The following is a 14336-nucleotide window of genomic DNA, read 5'->3' on the forward strand; positions in this document are numbered from 1 at the left end:
TTTTTGTTGCAGAGAATCATAGGCACACATGAAGCTTTCTACTGTCGGTAAACATTGTTGGGTCAGGGCAGGAAGGTACTGCGAACATAAAGGACTTGACACGAATGACTGGCTGAAGGCGTTAAGCAGTAACAACAGATGGGTGGAGACACAATTACTACATAAGTGTGAAAGGAATGAGTCGGAATAAATAATAAGCATTTAACATTTAATAACTCAATTTAACGTCCAGTCGTTTTCTAAGTAAAACGTGTGTACGAGTATACAGTTCTTTACAAACATTCGCAGTGCACCTGATACCTTCTGCAGGTACACAGGTTGGGGAACATAGTTCTAGACTGAGGGGTCGTGGGCTGGAGGAGATAGGCGTGATACCGGCCCACGTGGGGCCGCGCCATAGCTCAAGCGGTTAGTCGCTGGCTTCCCACCGCGGCGGCTCGGGTTCAAACCCGGGTCTGGTCAAATGGGATTTGTGGTGGACAAAATGGCGCTGGGACAGATCTTCTCCGAGTACTTCGGTTTCCCCTGCCAATCTTCATTCCACCAATTGCTCCACAATCACCCTCACCTATCACCTAGGGCTGGTACAATAGGCCACAAGTGGCCGCAGTACAAGGGACTTAGTCCCACCCCACTAGCAATAAAAAAGTACCGGCCCACGTGACATGTTTCTCAGACCATTTGACACATTTAAACAAAATTTAATACTGGGTTGGAAAATGCATGCAATAAATTTGTTAGGCGAATTGAAGTTTGGTTTGTGTGGGTCTAGTACTCTGAAAGAAGCTCAGATTGAAACCTATTACATTACCCAGCAAAATATACATGATGAGAAATGAATAACTGTAATAAAAATTGGTGTACAACCAACACCTCTTCAAGATCTGCACTTTCTACTTAAAAATCTCGCGAACAGGAACACTTACCGAATTATCAAGCCCAGTTAGTATGCAATGGAATGAACTATACCGCCTACTGCGGCCAGCATCTGTACTCTCATGAGCGTGGAAACCATAGGCTTCACACCAACAAAACCGACAATTTGTCTGGTCCAGGAAACACCCACCGAACGTTGCTGTCGAGCGGGCAGTACTCCTGCTCCGTATTCGACATATCCAGGGTTCAAATCTCGGCCCGGAGACTGGTCATCGTGAAAGGTTTTCCATTATTTTCCCCAATCTCTCCAGGCACACAGTGAAATAATGCTTCAAATTAGGCCATGGCCGCTTCCTTGTACATTCACTGCCAATTCTTCATTCAATATCATCCGAGCTACGAACAGCAGTCACATTCGTGCACATCTAGTGCAGGCAGAAGCAGTGGTGAAGCAATATTTCTGGAAACTCGTACTTGTCTTGCTGCTCTCACGGAACCGCCACATGGAGTCATAATGAAGTTGCTGTGGAGAGCTCATGACACTCCAGGAATAACAGAAACTTGATGTCACTCTCACGGAACTTTGTTGCAACCGTGATGGAACCGTTATAAAATACTCTGGAACCATAATGTAACTCCCAGGAAACCTTAACAATTGTGACGGAACCATTACGAAATACTCTAGGAGTCTGAATGAATCATAATTCAATTCTGAAGCAGCTGCGACGGAACCGTTACTTAGTCCCTCGGAACCTAAATGAAACGGCAGTGATACAATCACAGGATCCTGAACATATGACGTAACCGCCACGATTTTCCCTCGCAACTCAAATTGATCCATAATGGGACTCAGAGCTCAGTGCAGCGGTAACGCTTCTGGCTTGTATTCGGAAAATGCTCTGTTCGAATCTCCGCCGGACATCGACCATAATGACTGAGGTTTTACATGGATTTCTAAGTCCGTCCAGACGAAACCTTAAATCAGAACAGGGGCAACTCCTTCCACATTCTTCCCAATTCATAAGTCACCATCTTCCATTCGGCACCGCTTCTATGTAGTCCTCCTAACAGGACCATTCAACAAACTGAAGATAAATAAAAATGAAATCAAGGAATAATGCGGCAGCTCTGGTGAAACGGAACCCCAATGGAGCCATTATTAGCTGAGATGGGACCAGTGGCAACGGTGTCACGGAATCGTGTGTTTGTCCCTTAGTTACGAGGCTGTGGGCACGTCTCACTGTGTGCTAACAGCACGACCTTGCCCACGGAGGGCAGACTGACAAACAGTCCGCTTCATGAGGACTCTGCCAAACAAATGTTGATCATCAAAGCCACAGTCAGTCTGTCTGCCTTGGTGTCCAGCTGGGACGTTTTCTTCTTATATGAAAGTTGCTGTCCAGTTCATTTGGGGCGCCCTCTCTGACGAGAGGTCGGGTCTGTCATTTGTCAGTCATAGTCCGTATTAGTAAGTCCATTGTCAGTATTTACATATATTTGCAATTTAATCTTAGCCTTAATTCCTATTTCTATGTACTATATATACAATGCCTCTGTCAGCTGCAGGGAAGAGAGGACAAAGCCACAAGAGCTTAGTTTGTTCGCATGTTTTCTATAATTAAAGTTAATTTATTCGAGTAATATCTATGTTGGCCGCGCCACAGCTCAAGCGGTTACTCGCTGGCTTCCCACCGTTACGACCCGGGTTCGATCCCGGGTCTGGTCAAGTGGGATTTGTGGTGGACAAAGTGGCGTTGTGCGGGTTTTCTCCGAATACTTCGGTTTCCCCTGCCAAACTTCATTCCACCAAATTCTCCATCATCATAATCACCCGGGGCAGGTACACGAAAATTAGGCCATTCAGTGGCCGCCGTGCCGAGTGGACCCAGCTGGACTCCACCACCACTAGCGAATTAAAAAAAGACAGAGAGGTCGCTGTGTGATATCGTTGTTCTGATTGTTCATGCCCCAACAGAGGATAAAATTGATGATCTGACGGACAGCTTCTACGAACAACTAGAAGGTGTATTCGATAAATTCACTAAATACAATACAAAAATTTTGTTAGATCTTAATGCCAAAGTACGAAGGGAAGACATTTTCAAACCAACAATTTGGAATGAGAATTTACACGAAATTAGTAATGATAATGGAGTTAGAGTATTAAATTTTCCACATCCAAAAATCTTAATGTCAAAAGTACGTACAAAGTTCCCACATCGTAACATCTATAAATTTACTTGGACATCTCCTGATGGAAAGACACACAATCATATTGAACATATTTTGATAGATAGGAGACGGCATTCACATGTACTTGATGTCCGATCGTTCATTGCAGCAGACTGTCATACAGACTATTATCTGGTGGTGGGAAATGTTCGGGAAAGACTGGCAGTGAGCAAAAAACATCACAGAGTTCATATGGAGAGGTTCAATCTCAAGAAATTAAACGAGGTAGAGGATAAAGTGCAGTATCGTGTTGAAATCTCAAATAAATTCGCAGGTTCTGGGAAGATCAGACGCTGAGGTGGATGTTAATAAAGCTTGGGAAACTATTACAGAGAATATAAAAATGTCTGCCAAGGAGAGTGTAGGTCATTATGAACTGAAGAAGCATAAGCCATGGTTCGATGAAGGGTGCTCAGAATTATTAGATCAAAGAAATCAGGCCAATTGCAATGGTTACAGGATCCAAGCGACATAAATGGGGATAATCTGAACAATATAAGACGTGAAACCAGCAGGCATTTCAGGAACAAAAAGAGGGAATCTCTGAAAGCTAGCTACAATATACCTGGGCGTTTACATTTACTTGAAGAATGGTGCTTGTGCAAAGGGAGAACTCCAACCTTCTCCAAGTTCAAATTAATATAAATTAGTTTAAACGTTCACTTAGAATAGGACCAAATCCCTGTGTCTTGGAAAATCAGAAAGAAGTGACAGAAGTAGCGCAAGTTCCTGAACCCATGACCTTCAACGTCAGCTGCCGTCTGGAGGCGCATGTCAACTCCGCTATCAGCGGTTTGTGTATGTGGCTAATTGGCATTAATCGTTCTGAACATGTTTGTGAGCGAGGAACTTGTGAAGATGGTAGCACTGCTGTTTGTATATTACTGTGCCTTATTTCCACACGATCGTGTCCATCAGCATGTCTCGCCTGCATGTAGAGTTCTCTGAGGAGTATACACAAAGCTCGAATTGAAGCAGAACACCTTAAACACCGCTCAATGTTCTAACATTTTGAAAATGACTTACCTCCATCGAAGTATTCCTACCGCTGGGCTTGACGAAAGGTATGGGGTGGGTGTCTCACAATTAAAGGAGACAAAGAATCGAATCTGGCTGTAGCACCATTAAGAAAAGCGTAAACTGATGGTAAAGGCCATGCGAGGGCCTGATCCCCTATCCAAGGAATCCTAACACTGGTCTCAATATTGCTAGAGGAGGGCACAGAAGCTGAAGTGACGACGCGGGCCTTGTCACAGCTCGATTCTAAAGACAGGAGAGCTGCACAAGAGGAGAGACTACGGCTCGAACCGGCATGTAGCAACCCTGATCTTGCGACAGTCTTCATGCTTGCATTAACGTGGGGTTTTCAAACTGCTACAATGCAGGTCACAGGTCGAAAGGGGGTGCAGCGCCAAGAAGAAAATACTGAAATGAATGCGCACTTACGGCGTTCTATCGCGTGCCTTTATATGAATTTTGTAATCCCCTCGAATACAGGATCTGAAAATAAAAGTGCCCAAGAAAATCACCGGCACGTATGGAGGCTGAAGTTATGAGGTTATCAGACTTACATAACGACAGGCCTCCTAGCGTAAGGTTACAAGACCTGAGGTTTGAAGATTCGTACTGTCATCTCCGGAACTACGACACAGCGTAGTTTGCTAGGTACATACGAACATTTTAGAAGACGATGCTGCTTCCCTGAAAATGGCCAATTGGAAGATCCAGGAGGAGGTGGGAGGTTAATAGTGAACTAAATCGCGGACAAGTATGTGGCGATGCTGAACATTTGGGATTTCGACTAGGCTTACTCGTTCAGTAAAAACGGGAAACCGTGATTTTGTCTCTACGTTCCGAATCAACAGTACGTCTGAGACCGTACCCAAAATATCGTCGCTGCTGAGGATCTAAGAGCCCATTATTTAACGACGCTATACTGACTGAAACTGTTAAGTTACGTGCGTATGATCATGACCGTATTTGATGTTAGCCGTCAAACTGGTCAGCCTGCCAGGTGAGATCCAAAATGATGACACCCCGGATACAAGACAAAACACCGACTAGTAAAAAGTAAAATTAAGCACTATGCCATGAAGGCGTGTGGACGAGTGAATGTATAGATCCACGTTTTCTTGACCTCCGCACTAGCTGGAGATGAGTGGTCAGCTTTACCCCTGGTACCCGTTGCATATGAGGTTGGGTGAACCCCAAAGCCGGTCTGGACGACGTGGAGCGTGGAGGAGAGGAAACACCGGTTGGTACAGCAGCAAATTTCTGGTACCACATTCTGGGAGTGCTCAGTTCGAATTTTGGTTACACTGCCTGTCGTGTTTCGTCATTTTCTTCAGTTTATCGAGACAAATGCAAACAGGCAACTACCGCCCCCTTCGAGGTTCGTCATCAGTTACTCAGCATTCGACCCGACATGTATGTTGAAACAGGTCGCCAAGAATCATAAGACCATCCTCCCCGGTCACACTTGATGCAGTTTTCTGCGCTGTTCACTTTCGTGTTGGTGACTCAGTTACCTTGAAATAGCGTGCCGGCTCTGATAAGCCCGTGCTGTATTTACGAGTACATGTATAAACCACGCAGTCTGACTGCAAAAGGAAACATTTGATTTAAATAACTTTATCGCTCCATAAAATCGTGACAATGGCCTCAGCAAGAACTCAGATTCATGACCTTTAGAACAACAGACACGCTGCGGCGCAGTGCTCTAAAAGCGATCACAGTGACCACGATTCAAGCCCCACGAAACTCTAAACGAGATGTCACATCTTTAGATAAACGAGAAAGCCAAACTTTTCAAGTCTGGCAACATTTCGTCCAGTGTGACCCGTGAAAGTCATGATGCACTTCTGCAATAAATAAATGTCAATTGAATGCAAAGCTCGTCCGAACACGCATACTGCAGGACAGACAACTCATTTCCATGCATCAATATGAAACACTTTTCCTTCTTCATGGCTTAACTCTACACCAACTTGGCATGTACTGTGGTTCTCTACCTTCTTGTGTCGTCCGTAACGATAAACTGTAATGTCATATGGGCGCCCAACTCATGGTGTTTGAAAACAGGTGATGAGCATTTGGGGATATAAGAGGCTTCAAATAAAATAAAAAGCAAATGTAATTTTCCTGGGGAGTAAAGCGCGGCCGGCGCGTAAGGCTGATAGCCTTACCGCCATCTCTGAGCCGATTGTCTAGACAATGTGGGACCCTCAACGTCTCACAACCCTATGGGCCTTCACGGACTGGTACAGGGATAGAAAAAAAAAAGAAGAAGAAGAACATTACATAACAAGAAGAAACACTTTATTCTCTTCAGCTAACGTTCTTAGCGTGATTAAATCCAGATGACTGCCGGGCATGGGGGAAATAATAAATGCCTTCTAAATCACAGCCAAAGATCATCAAAATATATGTCACGTGATAGAGGGACTGCAGACAAGGTTGGATTGGTAATTGGATTTATTGCACACTTACAGATCGTCACTACAATTAACTGTAGCGCTATTGCCCAGTCACGCACTCTACAAGTCACTAGAGTCTGCTGTATCGTCACCGGTTGTCGTCTGGTAACGGCTTCCGTTTTCGCATACTTACTGGTCGGCGACTGCGTCACAACTAACTCCTACACTTCTAACTGCCATGGCAGCTGCTATTCGTTATATAGCCTCGGCACGGACCGCACAGAAGACTCCTCCCAACTGTTCTATTATTGCATCACGTGGCTATCGCTCTGGCCGCGTAGGAAACACGATTCCTATAGGATTCTGACGATGGTGTATAACACACTGATATATTGGGTTTCTGGACTTTATCCATCGTCCTGGTTTTTAAGATAACAAAGAAAAACACGACGTTTCGGAAACTGGATCTGTTTCCGTCCTCAGGTGAAGGAAAAGGGAAACACCTATTCTGTTGGGTCCGTTAGAAAGAGCTAGCCTCAATCACCGGTATGGACCCGGTATTTACCCTTCTTTTAAGGTCCAGTGATTGAGGCTAGCTCTTTCTAACGGACCCAACAGAATAGGTGTTTCCCTTTTCCTTCACCTGAGGACGGAAACAGATCCAGTTTCCGAAACGTCGTGTTTTTATTTGTTATCTTAAAAACCAGGACGATGGATAAAGTCCAGAAACCCAATATATCAACACGATTCCTGTATCACTGTTTACGACAATTACCTAGCAACGGCCATTGTTTACAGATTCATTACTTAGCAACGGATCTACACGCTACAATATCTTGAGAGACATAAGAGCAGATGAGAGGATCATCATCATCATCAGTAATCTGTCAGACGACAGGTCCACAGTCTCTTCCAAAACAGTTTCTCCACTTAATGCGATCTTCTGTTTTTGGAAAGAGACTATCCAGGAAAAGTGATAATGTGGTAGTTTTTCCATTTGCTTTCCACATCGCAGTACAACAGCCGTTCAAACCACTCTGGTCACGCCTGTTGCTATACGAACTTGAACCATCTCGAGCATCATTTGCTCTGTGCTTCAAGTCGCTGCTGATGACGCTGCTTCCGATGTCAGTTTTTGGTATCTCTCTTCGTCTGATGCCTACCCTTTGACCTGTCCAGCAAGGGAGGCCCTGCCAGTAGCTACGCTACCGCTGGTATAGCTCTCAGGGTCCTTGGCATACTCAAACCCCCTCACCACGATAAGGTGGGGACACCAACGAGGATATAAGGAAAAAATATCTTAAAATGAGATATGTCGCACTTCCGCACGAAGTCATTCAAATGTCTTAATGTTTCATTTTCCTCGTTCGTTTATCAAACCCGCTGCCCTGATCTTGTTCGTGTTTTTAATATGATATCCATATTCCTTTATGAAATAACTTACATCACTCTGTGAAGGTGTCCGTTCCCGACATGTGAAGCATATTCAAGAAACAAAGTGAATTTTGTCCCACTGTAGACCATCCCATAACATGGCGACAATAATGTTGACAGGTGACGAAAATTAGCTCAATGTAACTTAACCAGTCTGAGATTCTGAACGAAGTATGCTCATATCTTTTTACAATTAAGCATACCTAAAATGGAAGATGTCCATAGCAAGCGACAAATCGTTGATGCTTAGCAACATTCTGAAAATCTATAACCCTCCCCCAAATGCGTACCACAAATTAACTGTGCTTGGCCATTTAATCGTTTTCCATCTTTATGTAAAATAATGTTTTGTTGCCATAAATATTTTGCGTATTGAACAGCAAACAGCTCCTTATTTTACAGTGGAAACAGTTGTCGACGCATCTGCAGAATATATTTGTAGCAGCAGTGCTTAAAAAGCACTCGAACTCGGGAACATTTGGTGGGGAGGTCAGTACCCGTCACATGACCACTACGTGGTCTGAATGTCAAGCCACTTAACATGTTAATCTATAAGAGCAAATTTTAAAGCGTTTGTCTTTCGCATGGTGCAGGTTACAGTGTCTAGGGATTAGATTTTGTACTTTTAGAACCATCTGTACTTCTAGTACGTATACGCATGCGTGTTCATGACATGTCACCACATTTCACAAAGCTTCATCAGCTATTGTCATTGCGCGGTCCAAGTCTTACATCTCTCTTAACTTAGCTGTCCTTAAAATCCTTACCGCGCTATAAAGTTCAAGATCCTGCAGCAAGTGAAATTTGTTGTGCGCATAATCGCCATGTTGGTAGCAAGACAGTTCACAAGACAGGAAAACGTTCAGTGGCATGATGTTCATGCTAAGCTCCTCCAGAGTCGATGTAGGACAATGACGGTTGAGGGTGGGACGTGAGGTTGTGGTGTAAAGAACCGACGAGCACCCAGAACACACAGAGGTGTTCTCAAACTCGGCATTAGGTGCAAGCAAATGACCACAGTCATGATCCCAGGAGAAAGAGACTGTGTGGGCATCACAGCAGGTCTTGGCAAGAACTCATGAAGCCTAGTGAGGAACTGTAGACCCTCAAAACTGCAAGGTTTGTCGATTATGGGCAGGGGGCCCATCGTAAATTGAATCCTGGTCGAGTCAGAATTTTATTATTTGCAACATGTGACAGGTTATTATTATTATTATTATTATTATTATTATTATTATTGTTATTATAATGGAATAACCATTCGAAATGTACTTATTTTATTTTCTCACCTGTTAATGCTAACTTTAATTTTTCTTGGAATTATTATTAATTTAATGCCATTATATAGACTGTCTTATTTGTATTTTGTCTTTTAGTTATACCTGTATTTCTATGTACTCGCACCAGCTTTGTTATTGGCCTCTGTGCTGTTAAGTTTGCACGTAAATAAGCACGAATTGAATTGAATTATTATCATCATCATCGTCACCATCGTTATCACGATTATTTTTTTTTTGAAAAAAAAACTTGTTGCTTATATGTCACAGATTTTTTCTACTTTTAATTCGTCGGGCATAACGTCAAAGTTTCGCATTGTCACCATTTTTGTGACTACTAAGCTATAAAAACAGTATCTGATATGGTGTGTAGCTATGTTCATCATCACCTGCATAAAATTTCGCTTGCGTGACACCAATAATCCATTAGTGCTAATGAAAACGATCTGGTTGTTGTATCGTCAGGAAGTTCAAGTGCAACGCAAAAGCTGCATATGAAAAGGTTTAACCTCAAGAACTTGTATGATGTGGAAGTTAAACGGTAGTATTAAATTCACTAGAACCTACAGAGAACATTTCAAAACTGCAGCAAAGGGATTCCAGATTATTACAAGGCAAAGCAACATGCAGAATGTTTTAATCAAGAGCGCTTAAACTAATACGTGAGAGGAAGCAGACTGAACTGTAATGGTTACACAATCCAAGCCGAATGAATGAAGATAATAAGAATAATTCAAGATGTGAAATTGGTTGAGCTTTCAGGAACAAAAGAGAGCATATCCAAAACATACAATTAACGAGACTGAAATAAACAGCAATAACAAATATTAGAGATTTATAAGGAGGCTTAAATGAATTCAAGAATTCTGCCATCATAGATCTAACAAAGCAAACGCTGAGAATTGCAATCTACTTGTATATTCTAACAATATACTTAACACTTAAGTAGCTATTAAATGCTTACATGTCGTCAACGGTGTGTGGCAAACTTAAATGCATACAGCCGAGTCATTAGTACCTGAGCTCAACTATTTTGAAACTGATATTTAACAACTGAAGAGCCGTAAATTGAAGGCACTGCTCAAATTCCGACAAAATTATCCAAGCAGGAAGTTAAAGCATTATGCTCTGATATTCACATACTTTTTCATAGCCACAGCAGCGCAAGGGATCCCTTGCTGTTCTTACGTGTATTTACAAAAAACGGCAATAAAACTGGTTATACGTACAGAGGAATGTAATTCTTTTCAACTCACATGTTTTATCCACACTTCTTCTTTAGCGTTAACTCCGTCCATATGCAAAACTATCAGAGAACATCAATGCGGATTTCGACATTAGCGAATCAAAAACAAATAAAATATTCTACAATCACAGACATTGCACGGGGCAGTATATCAGTTGCTTATAAAATTCAAGGAAACCGAGAGTCATGAAGGAGGCAGATGCGTAACTTTCTCACTGACTTTGGTATACCCGTGCAACTAGTTAGGCTAATGAAATCTACAATAAACTCATAAAAATGAAGGTCTGTGGGGTGCATTTCATACTGATAACATCCCTAATGCCTGCCTTTCAACTGTGCTTTGCAGTATGCCATTAGTGACATCGGGTAAAATCGAGACTGAATAAGACGCATCGCTTATTGTTCTCTGATGCTGTGCTAATTTACTGGGTGACAACGTAAGTACTATGACGAAAACGGAAACTCTCTCAGACGCCAGGCGGGAGCGTGTTCCACAAGTGTACGCACCACAGTTCACAACATATCAAAACACAGGTGGTCAGTAGAGCCTTCTAACATGTGGCGAATTTAAATATTTTGGAACACGAATGTCAGACCAAAATTTAATTCACAAAGAAACTAAACAAAAATTAAATTAAGATCAGAATCTCTTGTCTTCCTGCCTTGTATCCAAAAACGAGAACATCAAAATATACGTACACAATACTACTATAAGTTAGCCTCTTCTTTCAATGGACATGGAAGTGGGTCTTGCATCCTACGAGAAAACGACTCTGAAATTGAGAAGAGGGTGCTCACAATATCTGCAAGAAAGGAGAAAATAACAAAAGGCTCGCGAAAGCTGCAAATATTCGGATGACAAAACGGACGATGGTGAGACAGGCGCGGCATGAGGCGCACATGGGAAGGGCAAGAATATCAGACAAAGCACCTGAAAGAAATATAGTTCTTGAGACACCTTCATGGAGGTTACTGGTAAAGATATCCCCGTACTTTATTAATTAAGCCTATGCTATGAAGCCGCATGGGGGAATGGAGGTATAGCTCCACAATTCTTGACTTCAGCACTAGATACAGGTGAGTGGCCAGATCCACGTCCCGGCCGCTTTACCTCCGAGCAGTCTCGGTGGGCGCCTGAGCCGGTCTGGAAGCTATGTAGGAGAGAAAAAATCTTGCCACTACCGGAAGCCCAACCCCGGCCGTGCAGCCCGTAGCCTGTAGCTATACCGACTGAGGTGTCCCAACTCCAGGATAATATTAAAAAGGATAATGAATAAGTAGTATAGGAAGGAGAAAGTGGACTGGATTCATCTGACTGAAGAAAGGGTTTAGTAGCTTGTGTTTTTGTGAACACGGTAACGAACCTTCGCTTTCAATAGAAGACTTGGAATAACTGTCAGCTTCTCATGAAGGATTCTGCTCTACAACTACCTCTACAACTACGTGTATTACTCTTACTAAAGCAATACCGTGAAAGAATTGTGAACTGAAAAAACATTCTTTTTACAGCAGCCTACGTTATTCTAAGTTTCTTAAGTAACTGATCCCCATGTTTAATGAATTTCCGTGGGCAAACGTGCAGCAGAACAAACAGGCTTCTCAGTATCACAGCTTGTAACCTTGTTTCATCTTATGATGTTTAGCAAGTATGCAAGAGAACAGTCTTCTTTTGGTCAACGTATTCAAGAATTCTGCCGTGAAACAAATGCTCACTAGAACAAAGAATGTTTCCAGTATACACGCCCTTCTAAGTTACTTGCTGCAGAACAAGTGTGTAATATAACAGCACATGCCGTTTTAGCTTGTTGCTGGCAACTAGTAACCGTATTAATTCGTATGCGGTGTAATAAGTGTGCAATACGTCATTCTCAATTACTTCAGACCACAGGTCTCTTATGCCGTGTGACAAGTGCAGAATTCAACAACGTTCTCGATTATAACATAAACAACAATGTTCTCAGTGATACCACTTAAGGCAACTGGTCACAGTGTATCCTTACGCCGCGTAACATGTGTTCAACATAACAACGTTGTCAGTTATATCACGCGCCATTCTAACTCCGTTGCCGCATCTTAATCTGATGCGAAGTAACAAGTACGGAATTCAGCAAACAATACTTCCATTAGCAGCACAACAGCGCTGCTCACCGTGCTTAATCTCTTGCGATTTATTTATTTGTGGTTTATTTAACGGCGCTGTCAGTCGCTCAGAATGCCTACAATGGAAGGCTGAATAATGAATAATAAATTGGAAGGCTGTGGAAGGTAGCAGTTGTGGATTAATCTGTGGTACTATCCCGGCATTTGGCTCGAAGATTGAGGAAATCCACATAGAAACCGTCACGACAGCCGGCCTCCGGACTAAGAACTGAACCCGGCACCTCTCGAATATGAAACAGAAATATCATCCGCTTGTCCGCATTCTTGCGAAGAAGCGTACAATATGAAAATACTACAGCACGCGCTATGCCACCTTATTCTGACAACTGGTAGCCGTATTTCATCTCATAGCATGCAACATATGAGACAGTTCTTTTCGATAATAGCACATGCCATTATTCGTGGGGTACTTAATCTTATGCCGCTTAAGAAGTGTGAAATACCGCAGCAATATCTGCCAGTAATAGAACACGGAATACTAATTTACTGATGACAACTACTCGCCGTGTTTAATCTTACACAGTCTTACAATATGAAATACACTCAACAATCTTGTCAATAATAGCACACTCCACGCTGTCTAACAAGTGTGGAGTACGTTCAACAATCTTATCAAAAATGCCACACGTCATTCCAACTTACAGCTGGTCGCCGTATTTAATCTTATGCCGTTTAACAAGGTGTAACACTATAAACAATCTTTTCGGCAATAGCACACACCATTCTCCCTTCCTTGCAACAGACCAAATTGTTTTCAGTAGTACCGGCATTCGAGGTACGTCTGGTCACCTGCTGTCGCTGTTAGCAACACGCGCCGCTATGGAGCTATTTTTGTACCATGCCAGAAGCTACTACAACCAACTCTACGAGCTATGTATGTGTGGCAGAACTTACAAGGTGGATGCACTCTCTCGAATACAGCAAAGTCGTCATGCTGCAAATGAAAACCTTAAAACTTTGACTGAAATAACAAAGTAGCAACTGACCTTGACAGACAGCATCTCTCAGAGACGTCACTACTACGACTACTACTACTACAGCTGCCGCCGCGCACAGACTGTGGGCTGGGAGGGGGCGAATAGAGCTTCAAGTGCAGCAGCATCAGCGCCGCGCGCGGTCCGGGAGTACACTATTGGACAGCATTCCACCGTCGCTAAATCTGCACTGCAGAATAACAGATGCAGTAGATGAAGTAATGAGCCTGTCGTTTCTCACGTTGCTAGGAAGGTGATCTAGTTATCTTTTTTCAAATCCCATTCCCTACCTCCTAATAACATAACTCATTTCGGCTACAAAAATTAGCCTGTTAATACTTTTTGAAACCACTGGTACTTATTATGTAAATCGAACGAAACACACTGGCGAAAATAAAATTTATGGGAGAAATATCGTCTTATTAAATTAAATTAAATAATAAGCGCAAAACTTAGGAGATAGTTCTCATTTCTCCTTAAATATGCTTAATTCACCCAGTCAGTAATACGAATTGTCCACTTTTATTTAGATTTCAGATTCTTACAATGATGACTGTAAAGATTGCCATATTCTGGGAGAACACCCTGCAGTACGATAGAAATTCATCAACATTTAGGAGAAATAGACGATCTAGACCAGGCTGCACCGCCTCAGATTAAGGCCCAATGGTAAGTTCTTTTGTTACAGTAATAAAACTTTACGTCCATAAATGAGGGATAA

General features: G+C 42.6%; 1 protein-coding gene across 1 annotated transcript in view; it reads right to left on the bottom strand.

Moving 5' to 3' along the window:
* The window catches only part of LOC111868497 (ataxin-1-like), a 51132-nt gene extending 37434 nt beyond the window's left edge, over positions 1–13698 (bottom strand). The window contains exon 1 of the mRNA XM_023859189.2: positions 13628–13698. The gene's annotated coding sequence lies outside the window, so the exon portion shown is untranslated. The remainder of the gene's footprint in view (positions 1–13627) is intronic.
* Between the last annotated feature and the right edge of the window lie 638 nt (positions 13699–14336).

This window comes from Cryptotermes secundus, unplaced genomic scaffold (genome assembly GCF_002891405.2).
Source record: "Cryptotermes secundus unplaced genomic scaffold, Csec_1.0 scaffold206, whole genome shotgun sequence".
Lineage (NCBI taxonomy): Eukaryota > Metazoa > Arthropoda > Insecta > Blattodea > Kalotermitidae > Cryptotermes > Cryptotermes secundus.